We start from the raw sequence: 11,585 nt of genomic DNA on the forward strand, positions 1-11,585 counted from the left end.
TGAAATCGACACGAGTTGTTGTTTTGCAAGAATCGTTAAATAAACTCGTAACTTTTAACCTTGTTCTTAATTTTGCTCGACCGAGTACGAGTACCTACTCCATTAAGTAGACCTCATTCGATCTAGTTGAGGAGTTATAAGATCGAAATAGCTGAAACTGCCAGCGAAAACTCGATCGAGTAGCTTCAACTCAATCGAGTAGAGGACACTCGATCAAGTTCTTACTTACTCGATCGAGTAAGTGAACAGTGCACGGGTAAAAGACGGGATTCTTATACCCTTTTCTACCTTCTTTCCTTCTATTTCTCTTCATACCTAAACCCTAAATCCTCTATATCTCTCTTTTTGTTCTTAAGAACTTGTGATTTGGTGCTTGATTTTTTGGTGCTCATCTTTCTTAATTCACCCTTTTACTTGCTAATCATTCAAGGTAAGAATGTTCATTCTTTTCTATGTTTTTAATTGAATAGAAACATGAAAGTTGTTGGAATTTTTCTGAAAATTTGATTTATATACATGAAATCTTGCTTATAATTGTTGTAACACGATTTAGTTGCTTTAAAATGTTGAGTATTGATGCTAGAAGTAGAAAAATCGAATCATTATGGGGGATTGTATGTACCGAATTTTCTAGGGTTTAGGGATTCAAATTGATTTTTGTTTGTCTTTTGCATATGAAAGGGCGAAAATTGAGTAATGTATGTTATGGGTATCATGTTTAGTGTTGATTTTGATGAATTTTGCCCAAAATTTTGCGTTAAAACTTCGTCTTAAAAGTGCCCCAAACTGAAAATCGCCCCAAATCTTTTTGATGATTACTTACTTGAAAAGCTATTTTGGAAGTGTAATGCTTTAAAGTGTTAAGTTGATGTGTTAATTAAGGTTAAATCTTTCAAATTGTTATAGCTACAAGACTGTCTGATGAGAATTTGAGAGTTGTATACTTGAAATTTTTGGATTGTTTGGTGAAAGTGTGTATATAGTTGTTCTTTTCTATAGTTTTACATGAAAGTTTATATATTTTCAAGTAAGTGTTTGTTTGTGTATCTAAAATGTTTGCTGAAAACAGATGCCGAGACCTACAGTTGATACCCGTCAAAGTAAGAGGGGGAGGGCTTCTGTGCCTGAGGTCGGTGAGGGGAGTGGGGGGCCTACGGTTCCATCTGTACCGGAGTACCCTACCATTGTCTTTGCTAATTTCAAGCAAAGAGATGCGTTTATTGAGCTACAGAAACGTCGTATGAGACCTACCCGCTGTATTGATACCACCATCTTGACGGACCTAGGAGTTGAGACTGATGTGAGACACATCTTTGAGACTTTGGGTATGACCTGGTTATATCGTCTTAGGAAACATTCCTATGCCTTTCTGACTTTGGAGTTCATGAGTTCTTTTCGTTATGATGCGGCGGAACAGATCGTCGAATTCCGTATCATGAACACTAGCTTCTTTCTGACCATGGATATGTTTGCCACCCACCTCGGCCTTGCTAGACCAGAGAAGGGAGCCCTTAGGAATATCCCAACTGAATGTGAAGCTAGTAGTCTTATGCCTTGCTTTACCGGCAAGCCCGCCCCCACCTCTAGCAACATGTTGACAAAAGATGTTCAACATGTCACCTTCAAGGTCTTCCTTCGTGCTATGACCTGTTTACTCTATGAGCGGAGAGATGTGAGTAAGCTTAAATCACATGAGGTGATGTTGCTTGCGGCATACCTTAACCCCACCCGAGCTCCGAGAGTCTCCTTCAGTGCCCCGGACATAGTATGTGCTAGCTTAGCCTTGATGGCCTCTTTTGACACCCGTTTCCTGAGTTGTGGTGCCTTTGCCACAAAGTTGGCGGAGCATTTGACCACTTTTGAGGCCTCCTCGGCCTATACATGTTTGACCCCGACGGTGCCTACCTTAGACCGTGAGTACTTCCTTGACACGAAATGGTTGAGTACTTTGGAGGGTGGTGGGTTAACGTGTAGAGTTTGGGGGATGAGTTGGATGAAGATACCCGACCCTGAGCACCTTCCTGCGACCGAGCCTTTACCGGCGGCAGTGGTGGCAGGCGATTCTGATGATGAGGAGGAGGTCCCTGATAAGCAGTTTTACCTCATTGATGCTGATATTTTGGAGGTGATGCCTGAATCGACCAAGGGGGATCGGGCTAGACCAGAGGATAGACAGCCTAGGGTGGGGAAAGATCCGCGACGGGTAAGAGAGAGGGTGGCTGAGACCCAGCCAGAGCAGCTTGTACCTCCACAGTTTCAGTTTTCCATCTACCCTTCCTTCTTCAGACTTGAGATGAGAGTGAGTGAGCTCACGGAGAGAGTGTTTGCTACCTTGACACTCCGGAACCTCCATGAGATGGCATATGTTCAGGGCATCGGGACCGAGGCGGCTCAGCCGGTGTGGTGGAGAGGTGTTGGAGATGACAGCGGGGTCTTTTACTCCTTTGGCATGGAGCGGTCCACTCGGAGAGAGCCTATGAGTTACCCCTACGGTTGCTTGGCACCATGGCGAGTGGGAGCCGATTCAGGCGCAGGTGGCATCGCGGGTAAGGGTACAGTTGGAGCAGGCACGTCTGGAGACGTTGGTAGAGATGAGATGATGGATGAGCAGACTTTGGAGTGATGATGCTCCTTTTATTTCTATCTTGTTACATGGACTTGTAGTTGTTGGTACTTGTTTTGTTTGATACTTTTATTAGACTTTGGTTTGTATTTTGTCCATAAGGCCGTATTTTGGATGCTTTTCAGACTTTTTATGCAGGATGTTGGTGTCGGGAATACTTTCCGACTCTTGTATATGTTGCCTAAGACTTACAAAGTGACGAATTGGGGAATTTTGACCTGTGGCTACTCGATCGAGTGCCCCTCACTCGATCGAGTAACTGCAGGGGTGACATTCTGTATACGTTCTGATCTTGACATACTCGATCGAGTGCCTTACGAGCTCGATCGAGTGCCCCTATTTGATGTTTATTTCCTTTAAACATTTGTTTCTTTATTCATATTGGTGGTTCTTGTTATAATATTTCTTGTTGTGGATGTCTTATATCGTTGTTCCGTCTCAACGGTGGCTATACAGTTGTACATATTTGTATGATTTATATAATTTTGGTGATATTTATATAATTCCGTATGCTAAATCAAATGGTCTCAGGTAACGTAGTGTATAATGATTATAATTCTCATTGCATAATTTGTATGGTTGTATAAGAAAGTTATTGATGCCATGGTTGATAGTTGATGATATAATGCCTAATTGTGTGGTTCACTCTGCCAAAATTTTCATATATATGAGTCATATGCATATAATGTCAAGAAAGCGTCGTAGTTGACATGAGTCGAATTGCGTTATATGGTTCATTCGTAATGTCTATATGGAATAATATTTTATCGACTTGTGTATGCGTAAAGTTGTTTTGTTGGTGAACTTCGGGGACGAAGTTCCTTTTAAGAGGGGAAGAGTAATGTCGCGTGGAAAATGACGTAATTATAGCAATTTTATAGTATTGTATGACAACTTTGAAGTATTTTAAATGGTTGTTTAGGTAATTTTGTAATGGTTATTGTATAATTGAGTGTTTTGTAATTGTTGAATAGAATAACATGTTGTTATATCTTGCTTTCAAGTAATTGTTCACTATGTTGTCATGAAGTTGGATGCTAGTAGCAAATAGTAGAGTTGTTGTTAGTAGAATTGTGTTGCGTGGTTGAGTAATAGAGTAAAATGAATGATGTGTTGTTGTGTATCAGTAATAGGACTGTCGTCTTTGAGTGTTTTATAACGAATAGTTGTTAACAAGTAATCGATGGAGGAATAGTCTGATAGTTGTAATAACATGAGATGAGTGCAAGTAATAGTTGAGTTGGTTGTTCTTGGGTACAATGTGTGTTTGGTGGTTTGTTGGGGAGTCGTGTTGTGTAATATGTGCTAGGGTAGATGACGATGATGGCTGATGAACATACATAGCGGGATGGTATTTCTAAATGATTGTGTTGACCTGTGTCGGATAAACAGTGGTGGTTACCTCGGTTCCTTTGTCTTTGTGTCGCGGGAGAGGATGATTCGAACTTCGGGGACGAAGTTCTTTTTAAGGGGGGAAGACTGTAATACCCTTCCTTTTAGGGACCCGTTGACCGACGTTGACTGACCCTAGACACCTATCTCGACCATAGGAAACCTTACGAGTGATGACTTGTGACGATGTGAGTCTTTGTGTACTTGTTACTCGATCTAGCTGAGGCAACTCGATCGAGTAACTTGGGAGCTCGATCACTCGATCGAGTAGAGGTCACTCGATCGAGTAAGTTTGATACTCGATCGAGTAACGGGTTTGTAGCGGAGAATTATAAATCGTAAATGGCGAAACCCCAAATCATTTCTCTACCTTCTTCCTAAACCTAAATGACGTCACCTCTCTTCTCCTTTACCATGGTTCACCTTCTTGAGGTCCTTGTGAGTGTCTACACCTTAGGAAGGGGATGCTTGAGTCGGGTAGCGGTCTTGACGCCGGCTTGCTGAGTAATAGGTATGTCGTCGTCATCATCATCGTCATCCTCATTTTCAGTTATGTTTATAAAGGTAGTAATAGATAGTTGTGGTGGTTATATAGGTGGTTTTCCTGGTTGATTGATATCTTGTGATCGGACGTGAAATCGCTGCGGTTTGCTAAAGGTAAGTTCGCCTACTCAGTACTGTTGATTGTCTAGAGAGTCTATTGGTGTTGCTTGGTTGATTTATAGTTAGTATTGTTGATTGTTTGTGGTAGTTGTTAATGTTGTGTTGGTATAGAAGTTGGTGATTGTTGTGGTACAACTGATTGTGATTGTTCGTCCGTAGTTCTTGAGATGCGTCCTCGGCTGAGTGAAGTCACTTCCGAGAGTGGCTTCACGCCCTTGATTCGGCCTCCGTGGAACCCGCCACGGGAGGGGATGTGCACATTAAGGAGCATGGGTTTATCGCTCGGATTAGATGAGCGGGGCTTAGGTGGGAACGGTTGCGGTCCCCCACTGCAGGACTGGACCTTCAGGCAGTCAGAGGTATGTGGTTGGTTGGAGGAGGTGTGGTGTGTGTGTGTTGTTGTACTTGTGTTGTGTCGGCTTTTGCATGTTTGTTATCTCAGTTGCTGACCTTGTGTGGTTTTGTTGTGTTGTCTGTTTGTGTTTGTCTACCGTGATCCACTATGGTGAGCAGTCAATCTTAGCAGGTTGTTGTTCGGATCTTAGTTGGGTGCTTGGCGGGACGAGTCTACCACGAGTCATGGCAGAGATAGTTTCACATAGTTGTAGTAGTCTTGAGTTGTATCTTTATATCGTCTGTTGGTTTTGAATCACTTGTAATATAATACAAACATTCTTTTATTAACATTTGATTATTACTGACCTCGGGCAACCGAGATGGTAACTCCCTTATCTGCTAGGGAAGGTCTTGTTATGGATCCTTGGTATATGGGGGTGTTACACCGCGCCCAACGCAAAATCCGATGCATCACACATTATTTCGAATGGTAGATTCCAATCCGGAGCTCGAATAATAGGAGCCGTTACCAAAGCTTGCTTCAACCTAAGAAATGACTCAAGACAAAGTTCATTAAATTCAAAGGGCACATCCTTGAGTAGAAGTGAGGTCATTGGTTTGGCTATTTTTGAAAAGTCTTTGGTAAACCGCCTATAAAAGCCGGCATGGCCAAGAAAACTTCTCATTCCGTTCACATTTGAAGGGGGTGACAAGTTTTCTATAACCGCTACTTTAGCTCCATCGACCTCAATGCCCCTCTTGGAAATGATGTGACTGAGCACAATGCCCTCTTCCGCCATGAAGTGGCATTTTTCCCAATTTAAAACCAAATTGTGCTCTTCACATCTCCTTTAAACATTAGCTAAATTCATAAGGCCATGGTCAAAGGAGTCTGCATGGATACTAAAGTCATCCATGAAGACTTCCATACTCTTCTCAAGGAAGTCCGAGAAAATGGCCATCATACACCTTTGAAAGGTGTCGGGTGCATTGCATAACCCAAATGGCATTCTCTGGTACGCATACACTCCTATGGGGCACGTAAACGTTGTTTTCTCTTGGTCCTTCGGATGGATTGGGATTTGGAAAAATCCGGAGTAGCCATCAAGAAAATAATAGTAAGCGCCTCCCGCAAGCCTTTCAAGCATTTGATCGATGAAGGGGATGGGGAAGTGGTCCTTGAGGGTGGTGACATTTAATTTTCGATAATCAATTCACATCCGCCACCCGCTCACCGGACGAGTAGGCATGTGAGTCCCACCCTCTTGTTCTACTATGGTTACCCCACTTTTCTTGGGCACTACATGGACGGGACTCATCCACTTATTATCCGCGATTTGGTAAATAATCGCCGCTTCTAGCAATTTTAAAACTTCATTTTTCACAACTTCGGCCATTTTGGGGTTTATTCTCCTTAGACCTTCAACCTTAGGTTGACTTCCCTCCTCTAAAATGATCCGATGCATGCACAAGTTTGGACTTAATCCCTTGATATCATCAATGCTATACCCTAGTGAACTTTCAAGACTTTCAAAAGTTTTTGTTCTTGAGCTTCACTAAGGTTGGCATTGATTATCACGGGATAAGACTCTCCCTTACCAAGAAAGGCATACTTGAGTGAGGGAGGTAATGGCTTGAGTTGTACCTTTGGAGGGAGTCGTCCCTCCACTTTCTTCATGAGTTCATCATCTACCACATGATCTTCTTTAATCTCTTCATCATGAAAAGAGATTTGAAAAGCTTCCTCTTTTTCCGACTCTTCCTTAGCCACTTCTTCAACAACTTGGTCAATAGCTTCAATAGTGCATATTTGGGCTAACTTGGGTCCTTTCACAAGCTTAGGAAGGTTAAATTCAACAATGTCATCCATTATCCTAAAGGTTATCCGCCCATCTCTCACGTCTATCAAGACTCCTCCGGTCGCCAAGAAGGGCCTACCAAGGATGATGGGGGTGTGGCTATCCTCGGAGATATCTAGGACGACAAAGTCGGTGGGAATTAAGTATTTTCCAACTTTGACGGGTACATCCTCAAGCATCCCCAAGGGGTGTTTGATGGATCTATCCGCTAATTGAAGGGTCATATTTGTTGGGATAAGATCATAAATGCCAACTTTCTTTGCAACTTTCAAGAGGAGAACACTCACACTTGCCCTTAGGTGACATAGAGCTCTAGTAATAGGGACACCTCTAACTACACATGGGATGGAGAAGCTCCCCGGGTCACCACACTTATTTGACATTTTGTTTAAGAGTATGGCACTACATGCCTCCTCCATAGCCATAGTTTGGTTGTCACCCAAGGTTCTCTTTCCCGTTATAATTTCTTTTAAAAATTTGGTGTAGGTGGGCATGTTCAAAATCACTTCGGTAAAGGGTAAAGTAACTTCAAGTTTCTCTAGTATTTGACAAAACTTGGCGTAGTTGAAGTTTTCCCTACTCTTTAGAGCTTTAGTGGGGTAGGGGATTTGGGGGGCAATTTGAGAATCGGAGGATACCTTTGGAGGATTTGATTTCCTTGTTACCTTTGTGGAGGGTTGTAAGAGTACTTCTTCGGTAGCCTCTTCACCCACCTCTTCCTCATAAGGGAGGTCTTCAACGAAGCCATCAAATTCCTTTCCCACTTGCATTCCCCTACTTGAAGATTCTTCAATTGTTGTCTTCCCTTTCTTTGCTTCACTCATCCTTGCCGATGGTGTCATTGGTGGGGTTTCCCTTCCACCATTCATCTCCATTCTTTTTCTCATAGGGTCCACATCAACCTCAAGTTCAAGGTGCTTATAAGGGTCTTCAAGATCTATTCCGCTTCTCAAGACAACCGCATGTGCTTGGTGGTTATGAGAGGCATCTTTGGAGCTTTGCCCTTGGGCCAACAAACCACCGGAGGATTTATGAGGATTGGCTAGGTCTTGAGCGGCGATTGGAGCCTCCATCTCCCTCATTTCTCTTTGGTTATCACTTCTTTGGTTAGCTAACTCTTGTTGACTAGCAACCCTCAAATTAGCCATCTCTTGGTATGTTGCATTTGCATGTTCTTCATCATCCTCATAATCTCACTTTGGAAAGTGTCACCCATGGGCTCTTGATGAGGTTGTTTAGTCAAGGGTAAAGGGAACCCATAATCATTACTAGTTTTGGGACCTTGATTGTTGTTTTTGGTGTGTCCCCCTTGGTAGTTCCCCTTAGGACCTTGATTGTTGAAGTTGGATCCTTGCCCTTGCTCTTGAAAGCCTTGAGCAAACCCTTGGCCAAACCCTTGATTAGCTTGGTTACTTTGATTCCCTTGATAGAACCCTTGGTTGTTTTGGTTACCCCCAAAATCTTGGTACCCTTGAGATTGGTTCCCAAAATTTTGGTTTTGATTTCCGGAATTATTTCTTTGGTTTGGGTATTCACCTCTAGGTAGAGAAAACCCGGGTGGGTTGGTGTTGGGAATTTGTGGTTGAAGGTGTTGCGGGTTTTGAACATTGGTGCTCTTGTAGCTAAAATTAGGGTGGTTCTGCAAACCCGGATGATAGAAATTGGTGTTTGGGTTGTAGACATTGGGATTGTTGTAGGGTGCTCGTGGTGGCCTCACATTGTTGTTATAGCTTTGAAAGGCATTAACATCTTGAATATTGTCTTCATACCCCACATTGTAGTTTTTGTTGGCACACACATCGAAAGTGTGACTATTTCCCCCCACATAGCTCACAAGAAGAAGTTTGGATTACCCCCTCTATGGGTGGACATGGGAAGCACTAGCTTGATGAACTTGACATCTTTGCATTTGCTCAAGTTGCTTGGTGAGAAGGTCGAGCTTTGCATTGGTCTCGGCATTTGAACTAGAAGAGTTCTCCTTGGGGTACCGGCTATTCCTCCTTAGAATATTGCCCCTTGAACCGTAGTTGGACTCCGAGTCCACCATCTTCTTGATGAGAGCTGTGCCCGCATCATCACCCAAATGGTCGAATCTCTCTCCCGCCGAGGCATTCACCATGTCCTTGGTTCTTGGCAACAAGGTTTCAAAGAAAGTTTAGGTAACATACCAAACCGGAATTCTATGGTGAGGGCAACTAGCAATAAGGTCTTGGTACTTATCCCATGCCTTACCCAAGGACTCCCCATCTTCTTGTTGCAATGTATGGATCTCATTCCGAAGCATAGCGGTCTTGGATGATGGGTAATACTTGGTTAGGAACGCCTTGGCTAAGGCATCCCATGTAGTAAATGTGTTAGGAGGATGCACATTCAACCAACGATCCGCTTTACCTAGTAAGAGAAAATGGGAATAACATCAACCTCAATGTGTCTTCGGACACTCCATTCCGCTTCATCATGGAAACCATGTTTTTTAACTTCCTTAGATGAGCATGAGCATCTTTTTCAATATGCCCACCGAAACTCTCTTTCTTAATCAAGCCAACTTGAGCCGGATGTATTTCAAAGTTGTTTGGGGCCAAGGTACCAAAGTTTATCGGATTGCAAGTGTCGTTGTGGTTGGGGCGGTTGTGGTCACGTAAGGCCGCCATTTGTGGTTGTTGGATTGGTATGTGTGGAGGTGGTGTTTTAGGTGGAATGGTGTTGTTAAGTTGTTGTGATGGTGTGTCTTCAATAAGAGGTTGGGTGGATGAATTTGCTTGGTTTGAAGTACCTTGAGAAGAGGTTCTAACTCTTGCAATAGTCCTATTTCTTAAGGCTCGAAAAAGCCTTTCGGGGTCGGAGTCAAAGAGCAAAGCTTGATGGTTCCTCCTAGGCATGAACTTAACAAACCGTAAGACTCCTGGTGCTTTTACACACTAGGGTAAGGCAAAAATCACACACTCTACAAGAAGCACAATACAACTAAAGCAAACAAACAAGTAAACTAAGACTAAAACTAAGACCTTTTACAAACTAGGTATAAGCTAACACCATCCCCGGAAACGGCACCATTTGATGAGTAGGATTTGCGGTCATTTCCCACTATCAAAACTATTTATAAATCACAATAAAAGTAGTATTTATCGAGTGTCGAACGCATGGATGGAGTGGGTTTAGACTTAGTTTATGTCAAGTCTAGTTTAGTCGAACAATAGAAGGTTTGTTGTTTCTATAACTATTGAGAGAAACTAAAGCAAGAATTAAGCAAAGGGATGTAAACAAATTATATTTAAACTAGGGTCTTCGGGTTCCCCTAAGTGGGACCAGATAAAAGAAGGGTATGAAATGGGGTATGAGTAGTAATTAGCCTAGGTAAGAGACTCAATCTCTTGGTCTCCCTAAAGATAGACACAAAATCATTATTAAGTATCTAATCTCATCTTAAACATGCTATCATAAGACCCTACAAACTTTCATTTATAGAGAAATCAAGCAAAGAATGAAGAAAGATGTGGACTTTCATTCACACAATTCTACAAACACCATATATGCATGAATAAGAAGACTAACAAATCTACCCAACACCCAAATATATATTATCACCCAAGTTGTATCATTAATCTCCACTTAGGTTCCCCCTAAACCCTAGGGGGTCACTACTCACTCATCATGATTAAACAAATAACAATTGATGAAAGATAAGCAAACATGATGGAAGACATAATATAAACTTTAGCAATAATGAAAAGAGAACTAGAAATGTAAACAATTGAGATTAAAACTATAAAAGAGAAGAAATCATACCAACAACAATGAAACGTTGAGTCTTGGATTAGATAAGAGAAGAATTTCTTCAAAATATTCTATTACAATTCAATACCCAAATGTAAACAATTGAATTACATTAATCTTATACTAATTTGCTAAAGGATTAAAGTTTAATTAAGGAAAAATTAAGGCTTGATAAACAAAGTTTGAATAAAAATTAAGTGCTTGGAAAATATCTAGGGTAGTGTGTCAATGAATAAGAGGAAGGGGGTATATATAGTCTCTCCCAAAATTAGGTTACAAATGAAAGTGTGTGGGAAATGCAGCTACAGTGGCTCCTTGTCGGTTGGCCGGCTACCGATGCTCATACCGGTAGCGATATATTGCTTCAAAATTCAATTTTTCTTTCTTAAAAAGTTCTAAGTGTTGGGAGAGTGTCCCTGCCGGCTGGCCGGATGTCGGCCTACCGGTAGAGGGAACTCTTTTTCCTTCTTTTCTTCTTCTTTCTCCTTCTTCCTAGGTCTCCTTGTCGGGCTACCGGCTACCGGTGCCTATGCCGGTAGCGAGCTATTCTTCAACTTGGCTTAAATTCATTCTTCAAAATTTCCTAAGGCATAGGATAGGTTCTCTGCCGGCCTACCGGTAGAGAACCCCTTCTCAGCACACTCTCCCCTTTTCTTCCTTGCACTAACTCAAATCTCTTTCTTTCTCGCTTCTTTTCTCCAATTCCGACTCACTCCTACAAAGATGGGGAAAATAGTGAAAGCACGGGAACAAGGGCACAAAATAGCGAGATAAGGCTCATATAACGCCTCTAAATGAGTCCAAACGCAAGGAAATAAAGGGGAAAATGGCACGAAATTGGCGCGCATCATACGTTAATTTGAGAGCAATAATTGTTTTACAGTTTGCGAACTATCCTAATTAGACTTGCGAGATTAGTTATCAAATTCATCCATGTG

At 42.1% G+C, this 11,585-nt stretch overlaps 1 non-coding gene across 1 annotated transcript; it reads left to right on the plus strand.

Moving 5' to 3' along the window:
• The first annotated feature begins 9,050 nt into the window (after positions 1-9,050).
• Positions 9,051-9,157, plus strand: LOC141609786 (small nucleolar RNA R71). The gene has a single exon (XR_012527697.1). It is a non-coding gene; the product is annotated as a small nucleolar RNA R71 (small nucleolar RNA).
• Positions 9,158-11,585: the final 2,428 nt, after the last annotated feature.

The sequence above is a fragment of the Silene latifolia genome, chromosome 10, assembly GCF_048544455.1.
Source record: "Silene latifolia isolate original U9 population chromosome 10, ASM4854445v1, whole genome shotgun sequence".
Lineage (NCBI taxonomy): Eukaryota > Viridiplantae > Streptophyta > Magnoliopsida > Caryophyllales > Caryophyllaceae > Silene > Silene latifolia.